Source organism: Phocoena sinus, chromosome 19 (genome assembly GCF_008692025.1).
Source record: "Phocoena sinus isolate mPhoSin1 chromosome 19, mPhoSin1.pri, whole genome shotgun sequence".
NCBI classification, from domain to species: domain Eukaryota; kingdom Metazoa; phylum Chordata; class Mammalia; order Artiodactyla; family Phocoenidae; genus Phocoena; species Phocoena sinus.
The window spans coordinates 32,342,630-32,367,464 of NC_045781.1; the positions used below are offsets into that span (position 1 = coordinate 32,342,630).

General features: G+C 42.5%; 1 protein-coding gene and 1 pseudogene across 1 annotated transcript in view; both read left to right on the plus strand.

Annotated features, from left to right (window-relative positions):
- The window catches only part of NDRG4 (NDRG family member 4), a 105,887-nt gene that overhangs the window by 11,760 nt on the left and 69,292 nt on the right, over window positions 1–24,835 (plus strand). The window lies entirely within an intron of this gene.
- LOC116744737 lies at window positions 7,609–22,873 on the plus strand (annotated as a pseudogene).

Here is a 24,835-nt window from a genome sequence, read left to right on the forward strand (position 1 = left end):
CTTTATTTCTGTCTTACCATAGAAACAATTTTTAAAAGACAACTAAATGCCCTGAACCTAAAGAAAAGTGCCTAAAATTTGGAGTTCTCTTGCTAACTCTTGATAGCGGCATTTTGAATGAACAATAAATCTCCCGTCATTAATGAGTAGTGAATAAAATATAGTGAATCAAGGGCAAGTCTGAGAAAATACAAAGTTACCCTCTTCCGAGAGCAAATGATTAACACATGTGACAGGCCCAGCGTGCTTTTGTTTGAGATCATTTTGTTGATTTTTCCAGGCTTCTGCCTTTCTGCCTCGCTAATCAAAGGAGACACAGTACAATCAGACACAGTCAGACGCGCCTTGCTTTCCAAGCAGCCTTGCTCTAGGACACGAGACAAGCATTCTCCTTCTGGGTGTGCTCTCCTGTTGCCTGCGTTGTGGTCTAAAGCAGCAGTCCCCAACCTTTTTGGCACCAGGGACCGGTTTCACGGAAGACCATTTTTCCACAGACGGGGTGGGGGTAGGGTTGCAGGCGGTAATGCGAGCGATGGGTAGCAGCTGTAAATACAGATGAAGCTTCGCTCTCTTGCCCGCCGCTCACCTCCTGCTGTGCGGCCCGCTTCCTAACAGGACCAGTACCGGTCTGCCCAGGGGTTGGGGACCCCTGGTCAAAAGCGAGGAGGCCACGCCCAGAAGCCAGAGGCCTCCTATCTGTCAGAGATCAGAGTGAAGTCCACCCAAGGGGCATCATTTCGTTAAACTTTTTTATTTGGAAATAATTTCAGATTTATAGAATAGTTGTACAGATAGTACAAAGTTCCCCTATATCCTTCACCCAGCTTTCCCTGATGTCTTACGTAATCATGGTACGTTTATCAAGTATTACTAACTAAGCCACAGGCTTTAGTCAGATTTCACCAGATTTTCCACTAATGTCCTTTTATTGTTCCAGAATTTTCTTGTTCCTTTTATTGTTCCAGAATCCAAAGTTCAATCCAAAGTTCTACGTTGCATTTAGGGAGCAATAATTTTTTAGAGCAATTTGGGGAAGCAAAACAGCATTAGATTCTTCCCTATATTCATTTCAGAAGGTAGGCTTATTGGATAGGCGTCGTTGCATTGGGCTGTATAACTGGGGCCAACTAGGGGCCTAGGAGGGCTTGCACAGGAGCAAGCTGCTGGTGAGCTAGTTAAGAAGGGACAGAGTATTTGCTTTTCACCTGAAATTTTCACTTTTTCCCCAGTACTTGCATCTGATGGGAAAAGGCCTCTTTCATTTTACTTAAAACTTCTCCTTTCTCTCCCTGAGGGCAGTAACTTGATATTCTCGCCTTTCACTTCTGGCACATACTAGCTAATTTTCTCTGTATCTAAATGAGTTTAAAATAAGCAGGGCTTTCTACCCTAACATTATTAACAAATGTCAGCTCAGCTCTGAAAATAGTGCCTGGGAACTGCTACTGTTTCAGAATCCGTAAAGGGAGCACAAAGAACCAGCCAATCTTTGCAAACATCTCCCACCTATGGCCAACTTAAAAAAAAGAAAAAAGCCCAGAGGTTTGTATCTTTATGACATTCTCTGCTCCTGTATCACCCTTGAGAGAGAAGTTTCTTGGATCCTCACATGATTTGCGTGGCTCCCTTTTGGCAACTAAAATTCTTCCCTGAAGACAGTTTCTTTGGATGCAGGAAAGCAGATGAGGAGCTAAAAAGTATAGATTCAGGGGCAATGAATAGATTCAGGCGTGGTGAGGAGGCATTTTGATGCTTGAAGAAAGTCAGAAACCAGTGTTAAAAGCCGCCATTGGCGGGGTCACTGGAGGGAGAGTTGACAAAGGGTGTTCCCGGAGAGTGGCTTTATCTTAATGGGAACAAGAGGCCTTGGCGCTTGGCTATCTCTTAGGTTCAAGAGGAAAACATTTAAAAAACTTTGCAAAAGACACTGTCATTTTCTAATTTAGCATTTTATGTTCACGCATTCTTCATCCAAGAGACCAGATAAGAATTAAGTAAAGTGCTTCTCTTCCTGTCACTGAGCAGTCCAGGAGGTGTTTTCTCAGGTTTTGAGGCAGTTCAGCCCTTGATCAACATTTCAGAGGGTTCTACTGGCTGAATTTCTAGATCGTTTTAAAGATTTTTAGGGAGAGCTCACCATATAACATGATACATACGTCATGTTCGTGTGTAGTCAGCAGTGATAATCAAGCTCTCTACTCTTTAAGGCATTTTTAAAAGAAATCAATAAAATTTGAAAAACCTCACTCCGTTTCGAAAGACTGTTATATCCATAGACCATTGTGATTTAAAAAGGCTTTTCTGCTGCTGCAAGTAAAACAAAGATACCATAGGAAAAAAATGTCTTGGCTTATTGTAGATGCACCTGTCGAGAGAATAGCGTTTACTTAGCTGAGTTACACGGAGGTGGACGGATTGCCTTGCTTAATTATGGCTCAAGCATACCCACTTCCTTCGATGTCATCCACACCATGTGGCAAGTTCCCTTGGGGACCCACACTGTGAAATAAATCTCTCAGGAAAGAGCTTATGTCTTCAGACCCCCAAGATGGCCTTTAACCCAGGGAAGCCAAAGACAGAGAAATAGTGTAGGGGTGACTTCTTAGTAATATTCTCTGTGGGACCCCTTTGTTCAGTGATTCCACACCTGTTCCCCTCTAGAAGTGTAATGGACGGTAGGTGTCTGCCTGATGGCCCACTCATTCCCTGTCAGATTTGGGCCACAGTGTCGGAAGGTGCAAGCCAAACAGTTTTCCCAGTTTGAGGATGGCCTGGGAGCCGGGTCAGCCACAGTTCACCCAGCTCGCTCCCTCCTGTCCACAGGATCATTCTTTGTGCCTCTTCTCACAAACCTCCAGCCTCTACTCTGGGTTTTGTGCCCAGAATTTGTTTTGGAGGCCTCAAAGGCAGTGCCACGCCTGCCCCTTCCAAATTCTTCCCAAAATAAACAGATGGTAGAGGAGTGGAGAGTTTCTTATCAAATCTCCCTCAATTGGTAGCTGCTACCCAGTAGCTTAGAGCTGAAAGGGCCCGTAAGAATTAACTGTTTTCCAGGCTGGTAAAATAACTCTTTATCATGTTACATTTAGTACATGTAAAAGAATGCCAGTAACATATCTTTAGATTATGAAGTGTTATAATAACAAGAATACCCAGGAACTTCCACTCACTTCAGTTCTAGAAGATAATCAATACTTCTGGTTCCTTTTGCATGGTTTCCTGCTGCCCCCGCCCCCAGAGTTACCACAGTCCTGGGTTTTATGTTTATTATGCCTTGTTTTATATATCTAATGAATATTATTTTGATTTGGTTTTGAACTCTGTCAAAATAATACCCTGCCACCCACATGCTTCTTTCACTCAATTTTACGTTTTAACTTTCAACCATGTTTTTGCAGTTCATTTTTACTGCTGAATGTTACTCGATTCTGGGAACATGCCACGATTTCTATAAGCATCCTCTTATTACTGGACATTCGGTTCGTTTCCAGTGCTTTTTTCTCTTACAAACATTGTCACTATGCACATTCACCCTCACATCTGAATCTTTTATTTAAGAGTTGCTCTCGGGTGAGTTTCACCTAGAAGTTAAATTGCTTGTAGGGTCTGTGAGTGCTCAACTGCACCAGATGTTGCCACAATGTACCAGTTTACTCTCCCATCCGCTCGGTATGAGTCATTATTACACTTCTTAATTTTTGCCCAGTTAATGGGTATAAAATAATACCTCATGGTGATGCAGATTTGCATTTTCCTGAGCACTAATGAGGCTGAATATTTTATTATATGTTCATTGGCCATTCATGCTTCCTCTTCTGTGAAATTCCTTTTTGTGTCTTGCTCATTTTTCTCTGAGGACATTTGTCTTTTTCTTACTGACCTATAGGAGTATTCTGGATGCTAATCCTTTTTCAGTTATCTGTGTTGTAAAAAGTCTCCCAGTTTGTGGCTTGTCTTTTAATTTTCTTTGTAGTATCTTTTGATGAATAGAAAAGTTCTTAACCTACCTTTTTTTTTCTTTAAATATTTATTTATTTATTTATTTGGCTGCACCGGGTCTTAGTTGTGGCACATGGGATCTAGTTCCCTGACCAGGGTTCGAACCCTGGCCCCCTGCATTGGGAGTGCGGAGCCTTAGCCACTGGACCACCAGGGAAGACCCTACCTTTTTTCAATAAAAGAGAAAATAGGCACAAATAGGTAAGAGGAATTTTTCAATATAAAAGTATTACTATAGAAGAATGAAGTTGGACCCTTACCTAACACCATATACAAAAATTAACTCAAAATGGGTTAAAAACCTAGATGTAAGAGTTTCAGTCTTGTGAGATGAGAAAGTTCTAGAGATCTGTTGCGCAACAATGTGACTGTATATAACATTGTTGAACTGGACATTAAAAGTGGTTAAGATGGTAAGTTTTAGGTTATTTTTTTATCACAATTAAAATTTTTTAAGTGTTGTAGCTAATGACATCTATTATTTATTGTTTACTCTGTGCCAGGCACTACGATACCCACCTTATACACATTATCTTTTTATTTCATTTATTCTTTTTCTTTTTTGGTTTATTCTTTACAACCCTGAGAGAGAGATTACTGTTTCCCCCCATTTTCCAGAGACAGAGACAGGCTCAGTGAGGTTAAGCAACTGCCCAAGGTCACACAGCAACAAGCGCTGAGCCCAGGGTTGGAACCCTGATCCAGCCGATCCTGAAGGGAGATCTTAGCTGCTCCACTGTACTGTCCAGTAAGCAGCAGAGCCCGGCCAGGAGCCATGGACATCCTCTTCCCACCACACCACTGGGCGTCTTTCTCTTCAGCTTTGGTCCTTCCAACACAGCTTCTCCAGGCATCACCACGCCATCACTCCTAAACATCTTCTTTGGGAAAATTGGCCCAAGTTATGCCTATATCACGTAACTGTTATCTGCAATATAAATAGGACTCCTCTTTCTGTTTCAAAACACTGCTCATGTCATTGACAATTCGTGCTCATTCCTGAGATACAAGTTGCTATTTCTGAAAAGTTATTTTGCATGGCATCTTGCCCCAGGGGCCTTGGCCTGCTTAATCTGGTATCTCAATTGGCAGAACACAGTGCAGCCCTCTGGATTTGATTATGTGTCTAAGCTGCAACTTTGGCTGTTCCCAAACCTCCCCTGCCTCCCTCCATCCCCACCCCACCCCCTCGCTCAAAACAAAGTGCTGAGAGGCTGATGGTTGACCTAATGGCAGGGAGGTCTGCAGAAAGAAGAGCCCACAGGGCAAGCCTGGCAGGTTTTCCGGCCTCTTCCAAAGTGGATTTCACTGAGAGCAGAAACCTATCCCATTCCTTCACTTCTCCAGTGATGCTCTAGCCTGTGCAAGCGCTGGGCACCGGGTCTACAGTGGGGAGTGTAATGGTCACTCCTCCCTGCCCTTGTGGAGTTTACATTCTCAAGGGGGGTTAGATCTGATTAACACAAGATCTGTGATATGAATTAAAGGGCGTGTGAAGGGGAACAGCTCAGGGGACCTTCTTTAAACTGGGTTCATAGGAGGCCTCTCTAAGTTAGGATATGCAGTCGGCCAGGTGAAGAGCCCAGAGAAGAACATTCCAGGCAGTGAGGGTAGCAAGTGCCAAGGTCCTGGGGCAGGAAGAAGTGGGGTCTGTGGCTTGGCCTATTCTGAGGAAGGGAAAGCAGGCCTGGGTGGCAGGAGCATGGAGGGCAAGGATGAGAGTGACAGATAGTGAAGTGGGGGAGGGAAGCAGGGGCCAGGCCATCACAAGCAAGAAGCCATACAAATTGCCTGAGAGCCTATGGCTGAAGCGCCATCCCAAGGTTGGCGGAGGGGCTAGAAGGGAGGGCCTCCAGGGGAGTGATATTTAAGCAAAATCTTATAGCAGTGATTCTCAAAGTGTGGTCCCCAGGCCAACAGCATAAGCATCACTTATGAATTTGTTAGAAATGCAGGTTCTCAGGCCCCACCCCAGACCTACTGCATCCCCCAGAGCACAAAGGACCAAGCCTGTACCCAGTAGATGCTCCATGTACTGAATGGTTGAGTTGCAAGCTGCCCAGCTCCATAATGTGCCGCAGTGTTAAAACGCAGAGTCCTGTGATGGGGGCACACCGCGGCCAGTGGGTCACACCCACCCGGGCACGGAAGAAGGACAGGGCCCGGCTCATGTGGGTTTGGCTGATTTCAAGGTGCAAAAGTAGAGACAGTGAGAGAGCGGCATGGACATATATACACTACCAAATGTAAAATAGGTAGCTAGTGGGAAGCAGCCACGTAGCACAGGGAGATCAGCTTGGTGCTTTGTGACCACCTAGAGGTGGGATAGGGAGGGTAGGAGGGAGACACAAGAGGGAGGGGATATGGGGATATATGTATACTTATAGCTGATTCACTTTGTTATAAAGCAGAAACTAACACACCATTGTAAAGCAATTATACTCCAATAAAGATGTTAAAAAAAAAAAAAAGTAGAGACAGAAATGCATCTCTACAGCTCTGCCAAGTGAAACTTCACACTTGGCCTCCCTGTGCCCTGGGGCAGTGCTTAGACCTTTACAAGGTGTGGAAGGAATGAACATTCATTGGAAGACTTTACACTGGTTTTGAGTTACAAAAATCAGACCAAAAACAAACAAACAAAAAAAAAAAAAAACAAAGGCAAAAACACCAAGTAGAAGAGAAATTACCTAATCTTCAACCTCAGCTAACTCAAGACCAGCTGCAGAGGGTGTTACCATATTATCTGTTAAGAAAACCCACCTTGGGGCTGGGAACCAGCCTGAGACGTCAACCCCCCGGGGGTCCTTTTGAAAAGAAAGTTTTCCGCCTGCGATCAGAACAGAACAGAACAGAACGCTCACTTTTAAAAAGCCACCTCCTACAATGCTGCAGAGCCTCAGTCCTGGACACTTTAATCGCCCTGAGAGAGCAGGTTAATGGGGTTTTAATGAAAATAGAACCCAAATGGGCATTGAGTCCTATTTTTTTGCAGCCAGGGGTGCTGCCAGAGTTGCAGTTCCACAGGTGTTAGGGCTGGCTCCCTTTATGCAGTGAGACCCTGCTGAGAATTACCTAAGGGAAGTGGGCTCATGGAGTCAATAATTTGAAAGTCCACAAAAAGCAGTTGGCGAACTCTCTCATCTATGGCCTGTTCTATCCAGGAAAAGACAGGTCAAATCATGTCCTCAAATCACCACAGGTGTTAAAAGCTTGGGCGTGGCATGTCCGGTACCGTTGTGGCCAGTGAAGTTCATTGGCTGCTCCTCTAGCCAGTTCCAATCTTCAAAAAGTAAATAGGGTGCCGGTTTTCATCTCATTAGTGGTTTTAGGCAGGATCATTTAGTAATGAAGGACTCAGGTCCTGGGCTGAAGCCACCTGGGTTCGAAGCCCACGTTGGCCACTTTAGAGTTGCCCAGCTTGGGGGCAAGTGGGGTACCTCTGCGCCTCACTTCGCTCATCTGTAAAATGGGTGTCATGATTGTACTGGTGTTGTAGGGTCTTGAAAGAACTGACTGGGTGGTCTGTAAAGTGCTTGGAGCCGTGCATACCCACGGTAAGCCCTAGAATAGTGCTGATTAGTGGGGGAGATTGGCAATCAAGTAGACATGACGATTTCAGACAAGCATAGGCCCAGGAAGCAGGTACGCAGACTAATGTGATGGAGAAACTGCGAGAGGGCTGGGGGTATAAGGAGTAGCCAGGCTCACAGAGGCAGCGAGAGCAGAGGCCCCGGGCAGGAAACAGCACAGAAAGGCCAGGGCAGCTGGAACACAGTGGAAGGGAAGGAAGCGAGAAGTGTTTGTAGCTGCTGGTGAGGGCCAGATCCTACAGGCGCTTGGAGATCAGGACAAAGTTATTATAAAAGCGACGAGGAAACAGAGAAGAAACTGAGCCCAGTTATCCTTTTAAAAGCTCAGAGACCATTCTGGCTGCTGTGCAGAAACAGACTAGGAACAGACAGGTCCGGGAGGGATGGCCTTTGGGAACAGGGAGACCTCTTGGGAGGCTGCTGCGATCATGCAGGGACAGACGGAGCTGCCTGGACCAGCGAGGGGATGAAAGAAGTGAAGGGAGCAGAGGACGCGGTGACGACTGAATGTGGGGGAGGGAGAGAAGTGCAGGTCCAAGACGACGTGCAGGTTTGTGGCCTCGGAACCGTGATGAGAAAGCCCCAGGGAGAAACAGGTTTGGCCAAGATGATATAATCCCACCTGGCCAACAATGTGGCCCCTCCGCCTCTACCCTGGGCGCGCTGTGTGTAGTTTCCCACTGGGCTTTTGTCATTTAATTTCCAAGCTGCTCCAAGATCCTCACGATCGCTGCTCATGCTTAGGGCATAAGAATGTGCAGTAGGTCTGCGCTCCCGTTTACATAACCACCTGCCCCTGCCCGGTGACTGAGCCTGTTTCCAATCCTGACAGTAACCAGGATCGTGGTCCTTCCTGAGACTTCCTGGCAGCTTGGACGTGGAGCCCCTGAGCAGCCCCATGGTGGGGGGAAAGCACTTCGGAGTTTGGAGGCTTTTTTAATCTTAGAACTCTTTCATAGTTTAACTGTGTGTGTTGTATTTGGTTACATAAATAATATGTAAAAGATTCAGACAATCCAGAACAGAACATGAAGTCCCCTTCACCATTACCTCCCCTGCCTAGCTCCCAGCGCCTCCCTGCAAGTAACCATCATCAACAAACAGGCGGCTTCCTTCCAGACCCCTTTCAAGGCCTTTACACTCTTACGCTCGTCCTTTATGTATGTTGGACCTTATTATACATCTGTTTTTACCAAATAATACATCTTGTGGGAGAGTCAGAGATCTAGCTACCGTGTTTTCTTTTTTTTAACAGCTGCACAGTTTTTCTAATATGGTGGTATTATCTTTTATTGAATATTTTGTTTATTTTATTTACTCACCTTCTCTGAGGGTTTGGGCTCTTTACTAATTTTCACAATGCTTTCATGAATGTCTCTGGACTTATATTCGGGCTCACAGGCAAGAATTTCTGTCCAGCAGATTCCTGGAAATGGAATTGCTGGATCAAAGGGCAGGTACACTTAAAATTTTCATAGCTTCTTCCAAATTATCCTCCCCAAATGTGCCATTTTCTTAAAAAAAAATTCCTTTGGTTACAAAAAGTAATTCCTGTTCTTGCAAAACGTGTACAGAATACAAATAAGACCAGAAAAGAAATTTTAACACACTCATAATTCCATCACCCAGGAATAACAGCTATTAACATATAATTTAGTTATTTGAGCTTTTTACTGTATCTCACAAAGATCTTTTCAAGTCATTAAAGCGTCTTCTCTGGTGACTTTCTAGGTTGTTAATGTGGTTTAGGGACAAGACGAGGAAAGCTTGTGTGGAAGGAGGGAAACTAAAAAGAAATTTTTTAAAGACTGTGCTAAACAGTTGATAACCCATGTGCAGGATACGTTCACCTGAACTACTTATGTAGAAGAATTATTCTACAACGCTGGTTCTTGGATGTCTCTGAGAATCTGATAAAGCTGCCTCCTTCCCAGCAATGTGTATGATCACACAATTTACATATAATTTCAGGGGTTCATGTCCCTTGTCCCCCCACCAGAAAAAATTCATTGTCTACAGCATCATTTTAAATGGTTGCATTGAATGCCTCAGGGTGGCTGAAGCACAGCTCATGTAACCCATAGGGTGTTAAGAATATGGACTCGAGGCAGACACACCCCATCAAATCCTGGCTCGACTGCGTGCTCTTCAGTCCCTCTGCCTGTTCCCTCACTTGTAAAATCCAGACAATAATAGGTGGGTTATAGGGCAGTCGGGAGTTTAAAGCGTTCATGTGCGTAAAATGTTTAAAACAGGGTCTGGCACATGGTAAGTGCTAATTAAATGTCAGCTCTTATTATTTCCAGTGTTTAGCTTTTTTTTTTTTTTTTTTGCGGTACGCGGGCCTCTCACTGTTGTGGCCTCTCTCGTTGTGGAGCACAGGCTCCGGACGCGCAGGCTTAGCGGCCATGGCTCACGGGCCTAGCCAGTCCGCGGCATGTGGGATCCTCCCAGACCGGGGCACGAACCCGTGTCCCCTGCATCGGCAGGCAGACTCTCAACCACTGCGCCACCAGGGAAGCCCCAGTGTTTAGCTTTTATGACATTTCTAACTCTATTTTTGCACACTTCTGTGATGACGTCCCAGGGATAAATTCCTAGATGTCGAATAGCTGCGTGGAAGCATTAGCGTATTTATAAGATTTTGGATACATAATGCAAAACTCCTCTATAAAGATTCAGATTCAATTATCTAGGACTGAGTTTCCAGTGGTGAACAGATGGATGAAAATCCACGCCTTGGTGGAGTTTACATCAGAAAGAGGGTAGACCATGAACAAAATAACAATGTGACCTATTAGAAGGTGACAAGTGCTGTGGAGAGAAATGAAGCAGGGCTGGGGTGGGAGGGCTGGGATGGGGTGGCGGTTGAGGTTCTGAAGGGACCTGAAGGAGGCAGGGAAACGGGAGGACCATGTTCCAGGCCGAGGGGACAGGTATGAGGGCTTCGGGGCAGGGACGTGCAGGGTGTGCCTGAGGGGGATCCAGGAGGAGAGGAGGACAGAGCCAGAAGGCGGCAGGGACACTTCACGGAGGGCCCGCAGGCTGAATCAAACTACACTTTGGGAGCAGTTTTAATTCTGTCCAACGATCAGTCTAGGAAGGATGAAGTAGGTGTTCAAGGGGACAATTGGAATGAACTGAAATTATGTCTTCCTTGTTTCAGTCTATGCTTAAGGGCACTAAAAGGAAAAGACAGCTCTCAACGTTTCTCCAAGAAAATCAGAGGTTCCTTGTTTTCTGAGTAAAACATGTGAATGTCTCGCCTACTCAAGTCCAGTCTTTTTTTTTTTCTTCCTAGAACAGTAAGAACCAAGAACAAAATGAAAGACACAAGCTTGTTTTGTTTGTTCCTGGGCCATGTTCCCGGGACAGCCTGTTTGCCAGGTGTGTGATTCTCAGATGATGTTTATCAAGGGAACTTAGGTTTACAAGTCTGAGATGACATTGCCCGGGGTCCCGGGGTCGAGGGTCCCCGGGCCCCACTCCTCACCCCCTCCTGTCTTCCCTGCACCCTGCAGCCACGAAGCATCAGCTCCAGAGACACATGCAGGGGGCAGAAAGGCCAGCTCAGAGGTTGCAGTTCAGGGCAAAGAAGTAGCAAACCACAAGTTCGTTCATCTTGAGGACACCATGGCGGAGATAAGTGACCTGGAATTTCTACCCACTTCCTCCAACTGCAGAACCTCTGCTTCAAATAAACCAGGAAGTTCTGGGGGCTTGGGAAGGACCAGACTTTGATCTGAAATGGTTAGAAATGAGGGGAGACGAATGGGTGTGGAAGTGAGGCTGGTGGGTGTGGGTGTTGCCATATGGGGTCAAAGCTGAGCCCTGACAGGACGCTTGCCCCTCCTGTTTGGGTGTCATCTACACCTTTACAGGCGCTCCCATCGGTGACTCGGCTGGTCGACAATATGTCATTGATCGCCTACTGCGTACACTAGGCACAGGGCTGGTGCCACAGGAGAGGTTATAAAGAATCGTACCCGGAGGAGCTGCCAGTTCCCGCCAGGGAGGGAGGGACACTTTGCTCCACTTGTTGGCTAAGTGCCCCGCAAGCCTTGCCTGCTCCAAGTTAACACCAATCAGCTGGATGTTTCTTTTGTCTCCACGCTCTCCCTTCCTTCCCTCCCTTCTTTCTGTTTTGCAGGTGGTACAGTTTTGTCATTATGAGATGGGGTTAGACATAACAGATAACTTCTCCTAGTAACGGTACCTCAGTTTAAATTTTTAGCCAACTTCAAGCAAGTTTAAATGCTCATTGAAAAGGTAAAACTATATAAAAACAACCAAAGAAGAAGGGCCAACCTTCACCGCTTTTACTTCCTGCTCTTCCTCTCCCGAGATACCCGCTGTTAACATATCAGTATTTATTTTCCAGCTTAGACCCTTTTTTCCCTGTACACACCTATTTCTGCATACAGTTTTTATACAGAAATAGAGTATAAACTCTTGTTTAATTCACTTCTGTACTTCCAGCTTCAGGAACATGATAGACACTGAAAATATTTGTTGAACAAATGAATTAAGAATTTCTGAAATTTGACCTTCTCATTTGAAAATGCACCATGGACGGCCTTCCATGTCATCCAGCTCATTCTTTCTATGGCTGCGTAGTATTCTATAGAATGTCTGCACGGTTGTTCAACCACAACCCTATTGTCAGACATGGGCTTACCCCTGCTTTCAGTATTGAAGCCCTTGCGCCTACCTTCTCCCACACTCACGTGAGTATTTCTCTAGGCAACTGCGGTAAACAGAGTAATGGCTTCCCAAAGATGCCGGCGTCATAGTCCTCAGAGCCTGTGAATTTGTTTCCTTCCATGGCAAAAGGACTTGCAGGTGTGATTAAGCTGAGGCTCTCGAGACAGAGAAAGCCTTCTGGATTATCAGGTGTGTCCAATATAAGGCACCTTATAAGAAGGAGGCAGGAGGCTCACGGTCGGGAAAGGAGTTGTGCGGAGGAAGCCGGGGGAAAGCAGGAGCTGTGCTGACGGAGCAGAGGTTGGGGTGACGCCATTGCTGGAAGGCTCCATAAGCCAAAGAACGCGGACAACCTCCAGGAGCTGGAAAAGGGAAAGAAATTGATTCTCCTCTAGAGCCTCCAGAAGGAATGCAGCCCTGCCGGCCCATTTTGGACTTCTGACCTCCAGAACTGTGAGATAATCAATTTTTGGATTTTTTTCCAATTTTTTTATAGTGATAAAAATTTTATAGTGATAAAATTTACTGTCTTAACCATTCTTAAGTATACCGTTCAGTGGGATTAAATACATGCATAATGTTTCATCAACACCATCCACCTCCATAACTTTTCATCTTGTAAAACGGAAATTCTGTACCTGTTAAACAATAACTCGCCATTGCCCCCTCCCCTCTGCCCCGGCAACCAACCTTCTACTTTCTGTCTCTGATTTGGACCACTCTAAATGTCTCATATAGTGGAATCATATGGTATTTGTATTTTTGTGGCTGGCATATTTCACTTAGTATAATGTTCTTAAGATTCATCCATATTGTAGCATATGTCAGAATTTCCTTCTTTTTAAAGGCTGAATAATACTCCATTTTATGGTGGTGGATTTCTAGGCTGAACTGAGACAGACATTCTTAGCTGAGACGCCAAGAGGTGGTTAAAACAGTATGAGAACATCAAGGTAGCTGATTCCAAGCAGAAAAAACAGCTGACAATGTAGCGATGTATTTGAATCTGCTGTAATTAAGATTTTCCACAGGCTGTGGGGTGGGTGAGAGACCTCGTTGACAACTTTATCAAACTTGTGATGTTTAAATTCAACAAAACGTTTACATAACAGATTTCAGAAGGAAATTAAATCTGTTTTTGTTTCACTTTTCTATTTTTAAAAATATAAATGGGCTAAATGAAAGCTGATTTGATTAGATGTAGAATACTAAAGTGTGTAAATATGTTGGGGGTCTAAAGCCCGTGGAGACACAAACAGGTGTGAGAAGTTCCATGCTCTTAATGATCAAAAATGGGTGTGTAAAATCCTAGAGAAGCTTTAATTAAACAGTTCAAAAAAGGTAGCTCCTTTCTACAGGTGCTTTGCAGATTTTGATAGTTGTAGATTCTTTTTTGCTGTGTTGTAAAACAAAAAACAAAAAAGCTAACTTTTAAGCCAGAAAATTGTTTACCCATTCATCTGTTAATGACCACTTGGGTTACTTGTGCGTTTTAGCCATTGTCAATAATGCTGCTATAAGCATCGGAGTACTAATACCTCTTTAAGATCCTGCTCTCAGCTCTTTTGGGTATGTATCCAGAAGTGGAATTCCTGGATCATATGGTAATTCTATCTTAAATTTTTTGAGGAACCTTCATACTGTTTTCAACAGCAGCTGTATCAGGTTTTTTTTTTTTTTAATTTATTTTATTTTTGGCTGCGTTGGGTCTTCATTGCTGCCCTCAGGCTTTCTCTAGTTGCGGTGAGCAGGGGCTATTCTTCCTTGCAGCGCATGGGCTTCTCATTGAGGTGGCTTCTGTTCTGGAGCACGGGCACTAGGCATGGGGGCTTCAGTAGTTGTGGCATGATGGTTCAGCAGTTGTGGCTCATGGGCTCTAGAGCGTAGGCTCAGTAGTTGTGGTGCACGGGCTTAGTTGCTCCGTGGCATGTGGGATCTTCCCAGACCAGGGCTCGAACCCTTGTCCCATGCACTGGCAGGCGGATTCTTAACCACTGTGCCACCAGGGAAGTCCCTGTACCAGTTTTTAATATTCGCATCAGCAGTGCTCAAGGGTTCCAATTTCTCCACATCCTCACCAACACTTGTTTTCTGGGTTTTTTTGTTGTATGTTTGTTTGTTTTTGTTTGTTTTTAGTAGTAGCCATTCTAATGTGTGTGAGGTGATATATCATTGTAGTTTTGATTAGCATTTCCCTAATGATTAGTGATACCGAGCATCTTTTCATGTGCTTATTGGCCATGCATATATCCTCTTTGGAGAAATATTTATTCAAGTTCCTTTGCCCATTTTTTTTAATTTTTAAAATTTTTATAAAATTTAAAAAGTTACACTAGATTTGTTGTTATTACAAAATATTGGCTATATTCCCTGTGTTGTACAATACATCCCTGTAGCCTGTCTTACACCCAATAGTTTGTACCTCCCACTCGCCCACCCCTATATTGCCACTTCCCTCTTCTCTCTCCCCATTGGTAAACCACTGGTTTGTTGTATTTTTTAAGATTCCACATATAAGTGATATCATACACTGTTTGTTTTTCTAACTTATTTCACTTATCATAATGCCCTCCAACTCCATCCATGTTGCTGCAAGTGGCAAAATTTCTTTCTTTTTTATGGTTGAGTAGTATTCCATTGTGTGTGTGTGTGTGTGTGTGTGTGTGTGTGTGTGTGTATCACATCTTCTTTATCCATTCATCTGTTGATGGACACTTAGGTTGCTTCCATATCTTGGCAATTGTAAATAATGCTGCTGTGAACATTGGGGTGCATGTATCTTTCCGAATTAGTGTTTTTGGTTTCTTTTATATATATATATATATACCCGGGAGTGGAATTGCTGGGTCATATGGTAGTTCTATTTTTAGTTTTGTGAGAAACCGCCATACTGTTTTCCATAGTGGCTGCACCAATTTACATTCCCTCCAACAGTGTACAGGGGTTCCCTTTTCTCCACATCCTTGCCAACATTTATAGTTCATGTTCTTTTTAATGATAGCCATCCTGACAGGTGTGAGGTGATAACTCATTGTGGTTTTGATTTGCATTTCCCTGATGATTAGTGATGTTGAGCATCTTTTCATGGGCCTGTTGGTCATATGCATTCCCTCTTTGGAAAAATGTCTATTCAGTTCTTCTGTGCATTTTTTAATTGGGTTGTTTGTTTTATCAATGTTGAGTTGTATGAGCTGTTTATATATATGATGGATATTAATCCTTTATCAGTCATATAATTTGAAATATTTTCTCCCATTCAGTAGGTTGTCTTGTGGGGTTTTTTGTTGTTTTTTTTTTTTTTGCAGTACGCGGGCCTGTCACTGTTGTGGCCTCTCCCGTTGCGGAGCACAGGCTCCGGACGTGCGGGCTCAGCGGCCATGGCTCACGGACCCAGCTGCTCCGCATCATGTGGGATCTTCCCAGACCGGGGCACGAACCCGTGTCCCCTGCATCAGCAGGCAGACTGTCAACCACTGTGCCACCAGGGAAGCCCCAGGTTGTCTTGTTTTGTTGATGGTTTCCTTTGCTGTGCAAAAGCTTTTAAGTTAAATTAGGTCCCATTTGTTTATTTTTGCTTTTTACTTTAAACCCTTATATATATGATTAGCAAATATTTTCTTCCATTCTGCAGGTTACCTTTTTACCCTGTTGATATTATCTTTTGATGCATGAAATTTTTAATATTCATGAAGTCCAATCTATCTTTTCTGTTTTGTTGCCTATACCTTTGGTGTTATGTTCAAGAAATCATTGCCAAATTCAGTGTCATGAAGCTTTTTTCCTGTTTTCTTCTATGGGTTGTATAGTTTTTGGTCTTACATTTAGGTCCTGATCCATTTTGAGTTAATTTTTATACTTGGCACTAGGTAAGGGTCCAGCTTCATTCTTTTGTGTGTGGATATCTAGTTTTCCCAGCACTATTTTTTTTTCCCCCGGTACGCTGGCCTCTCACTGTTGTGGCCTCTCCCATTGCGGAGCACAGGCTCTGGACGTGCAGGCTCAGTGGCCATGGCTCACGGGCCTAGCCGCTCCGCGGCATGTGGAATCTTCCCGGACCGGGGCACGAACCCGTGTCCCCTGCATCGGCAGGCGGACTGTCAACCACTGCGCCACCAGGGAAGCCCTCCCAGCACTATTTTTAAATAGATTGTTGTTCCCCCATTGAATGGTCTTGGCACCCTTGTCAAAAATCACCTGACCATATATATGAAGGTTTATTTCTAGGCTCCCTATTTTATTTAATCAGTCTATCTTTCTGTCTTTATGCCAGTACCACACGGTTTCTAATACCATAGCTTTGTAGTAAGTTGAAATCAGGAAGTGTGAGTACCCCAGCTTTGTTCTCCTTTTTCAAGATTGTTTTGGCTATATGGGGAGCCCTTGAGATCCCATATGAATTTTAAAATGAGATTTTCTATTTTAAAATCCCAATGATGTTTTTTGAATGTAGAGATTGCATCGACTCTGTAGATAACATTGGGTAGTATTGACATCTTAACAATATTAAGTATTCCAGTCCATGAACATCAGATGTGTTTCCATTTATTTATGTCTCCTTTAATTTCTTTCAGCAATGTTTGTAGTTTTCATTGTACAAGTCTTTCACCTCCTTGGTTAAGTTAATTCCTAGGTATTTTATTTTTGATGCTATTATAAATGGAATTTTTATAATTTCCTTATCAGATTGTTGATTGTTAGTGTATAGAAATGCAACTGGTTTTTTTTTTTTTTTTTTTTGCGGTACGCGGGCCTCTCACTGTTGTGGCCTCTCCCGTTGCGGAGCACAGGCTCCGGACGCGCAGGCTCAGCGGCCATGGCTCACGGGCCCAGCCGCTCTGCGGCATGTGGGATCTTCCCGGACCGGGGCACGAACTCGTGTCCCCTGCATCGTCAGGCGGACTCTCAACCACTGCGCCACCAGGGAAGCCCTGCAACTGGTTTTTGTGTGTTGACTTTGTATCCTGCCAGGTTGCTGAATTCATTTATTAGCTCTAATAGTTTTGGTTTTGTGTTGTGGAGTCTTTAGGGTTTTCTACATAGAAGAGCATATCATCTGCAAAGATCATTTTACTTTTCCATTTTTGATGCCCTGTATTTCTTTTTCTTGCCTAATACTTCTGGCTAGAACTGTCCAGTACTATGTTGATTAGTACTTCCAGTACTATGCCCAAAAGTGGGCATCCTTGTCTTGTTCCTGCTCTTAGAGGAAAAGCCTTCAGTATTTCACCATTGAGCATGATGTTTGTTGTGGGTTTTTCCACACATACGGCTTTTATTATGTTGAAGTACTTTCCTTCTTTTCCTAGTTTGAGTGTTTTTCTTACCATGAAAAGGTGTTGAATTTTGTCAAACTCTTTAGCAGCAATTTAGATGATCATTTTTTTTCCCCTTTGCTCTGTTAATGTGGTATATTACATTGATCAATTTTATGTTGAACTATCCTTGCATTCCATGAATAAATCCCACTTGGTCAGGGTGTATAATCCTTTTAATATGCTGCTGAATTCAGTTTTCTAGAATTTTGTTGAGGATTTTCCCATCAATGTTGATAAAGGAAATTGGTGTGGTAGTTTTTTGTTTTGAGTTTTCTTGTTTATTTGCTTGTAATGACTTTGAATTCAGCATCAGAGTAATGCTGGCCTCATAGAATGACTTATGAAGTGTTCCCTCCTTGATTTTTTGGAAAAGTTTGAGGAGGATTGATATTAGCTTTTTTAAAAAGTTTGGTAGAACTCACCAGTGAAGCCATCAGATCTGGGGCTTTTCTTTGTTGGGAGATTTTTGATTACTAGTTCACTTTCCTTACTAGTTACAGGTCTATTCAGATTTTCTGTTTCTTCATGACTTAGTATTGGTAGGTTTTATGTTTCTAGGAATTTGTCCATTTCATCTAGGTCATCCTGTTTGTTGGCATATAGTTGTTCGTAGTATTCTTATCCTCTTTATTTCTGCAGAAATGATAGTAATGTCCCCACTTTCCTTTCTGATTTTAGTAATTCGAGTCCTTTTTTTCAGTTCATCTAAGGTTTTGTCAATTTTGTTGACCTTTTCAAAGAATCAGCTTTTAATTCCATTGATTTTTGTCTACTTTCCTATTCTCTAATCTTTTTTTAAAAAATTTTATTTATTTATTTTTGGCTGCGTTGGGTCTTCATTGCTGTGCGCAGGCTTTTGCTAGTTGCCGCAAGTGGGGGCTACTCTTTGTTGCGGTTCGCGGGCTTGTCATTGTGGAGGCCTCTCTTGTTGCAAAGCACAGACTCTAGTCGCGCGGGCTTCAGTAGTTGTGGCGCATGGGCTTAGTTGCTCTGCAGCATGTGGGATCTTCCCAGACCAGGGCTCAAACCAGTGTCTCCTGCGTTGGCAGTCAGATTCTTAACCACTGCGCCACCAGGGAAGTCCCCTATTCTCTAATCTTTATTTCCTTCCTTCTGTTAGTTTTGGGTTTAGTTTGTTCTTTTTCAAGTTCCTTAACTTGTAAAGTTATGTTCTTAATTTGAGATCTGTTTTTTTTAATGTGTTTATAGCTGTGCATTTTCCCCTTAGGACTGCTTTTGCTACATTATAGTTTTGGTATGTTGCATTTTTGTTTTCATTAAAACTAAGGAGTTTCTAATTCACCTTGTGATTTCTTCTTTGATCCATTGGTTGTTTAAGAGTGTGTTGTTAAATTTCAATATATTTGTGGATTTTCCAGTTTGCCTTCTGTCACTGATTTCTCACTTTATCTCATTGTGGTCAGAGAAAATATGATAGTTATCTTTTTAAATCTATTGACACTTAATTTTTGTGGCCTAACATATGGTCTAACCTGGAAAATATCCCCGTGCACATAAGAAGAATGTATATGTTCTTGGTGGCGGGTAGAGTGTGCAGTGTCTGTTATATATAGTTGGTTTGTTGTATCTATTTCCTTACTTCTGTCTGCTTGCTCTATCCATTATTTCTCTCTTTAATTCTGTCAATTTTTGCTTTATTTATTCAGTTGTATGTCATTAGAAATGTAAGTGTTTATAATGTTACAGCAAGAGGATACATCACATTTCTATTAATATATAATGTCCTACTTTGTCTCTTGTAAACTTTTTGATTTAAAATCTGTGTTGCCCAGTGTTACTACAGCCACCCCTGCTCTCTTTCGGTTACTGTTTGCATGGGATATCTTTTTCCATTCTTTCACTTTTGATCTGTTTGTGCCTTTTGATCTAAAGTGAGTCTCTTGTGGATAGCATATAGTTGGACTGTGTTTTTATAACCATTTTGCCAGTCTGTCTTTTGGGGAGTTTAATCCATTTACATTTAAGAGTAATTATTGGGAAGGAGAGACTTCTGTCATCTTATTTGTTTTCTATACATTTTACGGCTTTGTTTCTCACTCCCTGTATTACAGTACTGTCTTCCTTAGTGTTTAGTTGACTTTTTTTTTTTTGGTAGTGAAATGTTTAAATTCCTTTCTCATTCCTTTTTGTTTATATTCTATAGCTATTTTCTTTGTGGGTACCATGGGGATTACATTTAACATACTAAAGTTATAACACTCTTATTTAAATTTATACCAGCTTAACTTCAATAATATATAAGAACTCTGCTCCTTTACAGCTCCATCCCCACCCCTTGCTGTTATTATCACAGAATTACACCTTTATACATTGTGTGCCCCAGAATAATGTAAACTAATAATGATTTTTAATGCATTAGTCTCAAGTCATTTAGAAAACAAAGTGGAATTATAAGCCACTGTTACAATAATGTTAGCTTTTATAATTACTTATGTACCTTTATTGGGATCTTTGTTTCTTCATATGGTTTTGAGTTGAATCTTTTTCTTTCTGTTTCTCAGTCTTGATTATTTCCATTGTCCTATCTTCAAGTTCACTGATTCTTATGCCTGTTCAAATTTGCCTTTGAATCCCTCTAGTTAATTTTTCATTTCAATTATTATACTTTTGAGCTCCAGAATTTCTTTTTGGCTTCTTTTTAGGTTTTATGTCTCATGATTGATGTTTCCATTTTTGTTCATACATTTTCCTGACTTCTTCCAAATCTTCCTTAAGTTCTTTGAGCGTCTTTAAGACAGTTGTTTTAAAAGTTGTTTTGTCTGCTGTATTTGCCATCAAGTCTTTTTCAGGGATAGTTCCTGTTGGTTTTATTTATTTTTTCTTTGAATGGGCCATACTTTTCTGTTTATTTGTATGCCTTATGATTTTTTTGGAAAAAATTTGAATATTTGGATTTAATAATGTGGTAATTATGGAGACCAGATTCTCCCTCTTACCCAGAGTTTGCTGTTTTTTGTTACTGCTTTAACAGCGTTTTTTTGTTTGCTTCCCATTGCTGTAGGCTATCTATGTGACAAGGATCAGCTGAGGTATAGTTTAAAGTCTTGGGTCTTTTCAGAGCCTTTCCTTGGGCATGCACGATCACTTGCTAACCTCCCCCATATATGCAGTTGTTTTGCATGTCTGATGGTTAATTTTGTGTCAGTTTGCCTGGGCTAAGGAATGCCCAGATAGCTGGTAAAAAATTATTTCTGGGTATGTTTGTGAGGGTGTTTTCAGAAGAGATTAGCAAAGAGATTAGAAGACAATCAATTCACTGAGTGAAAAAGATCTGCCTTCACCAATGTGGGCAGGCCTCATCCCATGCGTCAAGGGTCTGAATAGAACAAAAAGGCGGAGGAAGGGCAAATTATCTCCCTCTTTTTAAGCTGGGAGGTCCATCTTCTGCTGCCCTCAGAGATATCAGAGCTCCTGTTTCTTGCACTAGCAGCCCCTCACCCCCTGGTTCACAGGCCTTCAGCATTTTACTGAATTATGCCCATGGCCTTCCTGCTTCTCCAGACTCCAGATCATGTGACTTCTCAGCCTCTGTAACATGAGCTGACTCCTATAATAAATTTCATATAGATATACATAGAGAGGGAGATATCTATATAGAGATATCAATCTACATATATCATATTGGTTCCGTTTCTCTGGAGAACCCTAATAAAGTATCCTTGTCTTTAATGTTTGGCTTTAAAAAGGAGGAAAAAGAGAAAAATGAAGAGGGCAGTAAAGGGCACCTGCCCTTTAAATCCCCTGGAAGTCACTTCAGCTGGAGGTGGAGGGGCAGCAACAATCTAGTCAGAAGCAGCAATGGGAAGTCGGAGCGTAGATCGCCAGCATTTGCAGCACAGGGTCCTCTTGCCCAGCCGGGCTCCCACAAGCTGTATGCAAACAGCTGCCCACCGTGGGGATGGGGGATGGGTGATGGGTAACTGCTATGCTCAGAGCTGAAACTGACCAAAATGAAGCACAGTTTACCTGTCCAAGCCTTCCCCTGGAAGTTGCAATCCTTCAATAGACTCCAGAGTTCCAAAATACTTACATGACAGATTCTGCCAGTACAATTGTTGTCTGGGGGGCGGGGGGAGATAGATTCCTGATGCTTCCCATCCAACTATCTTTCCAGATTCCTTTCAATCTGTGTTCTTTGAAACCAGCTAGTTCATAGTAATTTGTTATAGCAGCAGTAGAAAACTAATTCAGCAAGAGACCTAGAACTTTCTAGTTCAAAGTATAAACTCATTTTCTCAAATCGTTTATTGTCTCTCATATAGACATGGTAGCCATCCTGGTCACTGCCCTCCTGACAATTCCCAATGTGCCCATGTCCCTCTCAAAATGTCAATCCCAGAATGACCCACTGCTCTAGACCCTGCCCACTGGTACAGAGTAAGTATTTTGTTCGATTTGATCAGCGTGTCTGGGAATCTCTCATTAAACTGTGCTTATTAAGCTAGAAATGAACTGAACACCTAAATCTACCTCAGTCCCATCTCTTCTGTCCTGTTCTTGTGTCATTGGTTTGTTTTGACCTTGGGGCAGGACTTTATCCTTTCTAAACTTTATGTTGTCTAAACAGTGAAATAATAGCATCTCCAGCATCAAGCTAGACTAGTTGTTTGTTGCCATTTCAATTCCTTGTGCTTTCGGAGAAAAGAAAGAGCAGGTAGATTTGGCCCCTTAACCTGGGAGGAAGCTAACAGAGACATTATAAATAGAGTAGGTAAAAGCCACCATGTCAAAACTGGCTCAGCTTCAGGGCTTTACATGCCTAAGATGTTGGGGGTGGGCTCCCAATCCGGTTCCATCCGGTTCTCCCCCCCCGCCGCGGGTCCCCCCAGCTCGGGCGGCGAGAGGAGCGGCAGCGGCCAGGCCGCCCGGCTTCGAGAAGGCTCTCGGTGCGCCGCGGCCCGCAGGCACCAGGCATGCGCCCGCCCCGCCGCTGCGATGCCAAGAGGAAAGTCAGCTCCGCCGAGGGGGCGGCGAAAGAGGAGACCAAGAGGAGATGGGCGAGGTTGTACGCTAAACCGCCTCCTGCAAAAGTGGAAACGAAGCCAAAAAAAGGCGTCAGGAAAGGATAAATCTTAAGACAAAAAAGTGCAAACAAAAGGAGAAAGGGGAGCAAAGGGAAAACAGGCTGAAGTGACTAACCAAGAGACTAAAGAAGACTTAGCTGCAGAAGATGGAGAAACTAAAAACGAGGAGAGCCCAGCTTCTGATGAAGCAGGAGAGAAAGAAGCCAAATCTGATTAATATCACACACCCGGTCCTATCAGTGGTCCCTGTCTCCTTTCTTGTACAATCCAGAGGAATATCAACTATTTCGTAAATGCAAGTTTTTTAGTAGCTCTAGAAACATAAAAAGGAGGGAATCCCACCTCATCCCAGTTTTTAAGTGTAAATGCTTTTTTTAAGAGGTGAAATCATTTGGTGGTTGTTTATTTTTTGGTACAACCGGAAAATAGTGGGATATTGAATATGCGAGGCTTTGTCTTGGTTGTCAGCTTAACATTCCACAGATGGAGGGTAGCTTTTATAGCCTATAATGCAAAGCATACTAAATGGCAGTTTGGAGTCAGTTGTGCATTTAATGTCTTAAACCCTTTACATTACTTCTCTTCCCATGTTACTTTTGGTAGAATTGTTTCCTAAAGCAAACCACTCACCCCTTGATCTTGGCTCTCCTGGGCAGAGTTTTATGCACGCTGTAACATCTTTGGTCGGTGGTAGTCCAGTTCTCGTAACTGTTAATGTGCTGTGAACGACTGACAGTTTGAGTATGTAGTGTATATGATATTGTGAATTAGTGGGACTTACGATGTAACAGCCTATCAATATTTGAAGATATTGGTACTTGATATCCTGTGAAGGAAATTTTGCCTTCAAATTTTAAGCTGGAAAGTCCCTGGAATAACTGTTCAGAAAAGAATCACAGCTACGTGACCTTTTAGATTTTTGGTATGTATGTTGAGAATTGTGTACAAATTGAAATGTGTGTGTACTGATCCTCAAAACAATCTGTAAAATCTCAATTATGAAAAAAATGCCTAAGATATGATTTATAGGGGAAAACTTCACCAAAGAGCCCAGGTCAAAGCAGGGACTGAATTTTTTTTTTTTTTTTTGTCATATATGGCCTTTATTATGTTGAAGTAGGTTCCCTCTGCCCACTTTCTGGAGAGTTTTTATCATAAATGGTGTTGAATTTTGTCAAAAGCTTTTTCTGCATCTCTTGAGATGAGCATATGGTTTTTATTCTTCAATCTGTTAATAAGGTGTATCACATTGATTGATTTGCGTATATTGAAGAATCCTTGCATTCCTGGGATAAGCCCCACTTGATCATGGTGTGTGATCCTTTTAATGTGCTGTTGGATTCTGTTTGCTAATATTTTGTTGAGGATTTTTGCATCTATATTCATCAGTGATATTGGTCTGTAATTTTCTTTTTTTGTAGTATCTTTGTCTGGTTTTGGTATCGGGGTGATGGTGGCCTCATAGAATGCTTTTGGGAGTTTTCCTTCATCTGCAGTTTTTTGGAAGAGTTTGAGAAGGATGGGTGTTAGCTCTTCTCTAAATGTTTGATAGAATTCACCTGTGAAGCCATCTGGTCCTGGACTTTTGTTTGTTGGAAGATTTTTAATCACAGTTTCAATTTCACTGCTTGTGATTGGTCTGTTCATATTTTCTGTTTCTTCCTGGTTCAGTCTTGGAAGGTTATACCTTTCTAAGAATTTGTCCATTTCTTCCAGGTTGTCCATTTTATTGGCGTACAGTTGGCTTGTAGTAGTTTCTTAGGATGCTTTGTATTTCTGCAGTGTCTGTTGTAACTTCTCCTTTTTCATTTCTAATTTTATTGATTTGAGTCCTCTCCCTCTTTTTCTTGATGAGTCTGGCTAATGGTTTATCAATTTTGTTTATCTTCTCAAAGAACCAGCTTTTAGTTTTATTGATCTTTGCTATTGTTTTCTTTGTTTCTATTCCATTTATTTCTGCTCTGATCTTTATGATTTCTTTCCTTCTGCTAACTTTGGGTTTTGTTTGTTTTTCTTTCTCTAGTTCCTTTAGGTGTACGGTTAGATTGTTTATTTGAGATTTTTCTTGTTTCTTGAGGTAGGCTCATATAGCTATAAACTTCCCTCTTAGAACTGCTTTGGTGCATCCCATAGGTTTTGGATCGTCATGTTTTCATTGTCATTTGTCTCTAGGTATTTT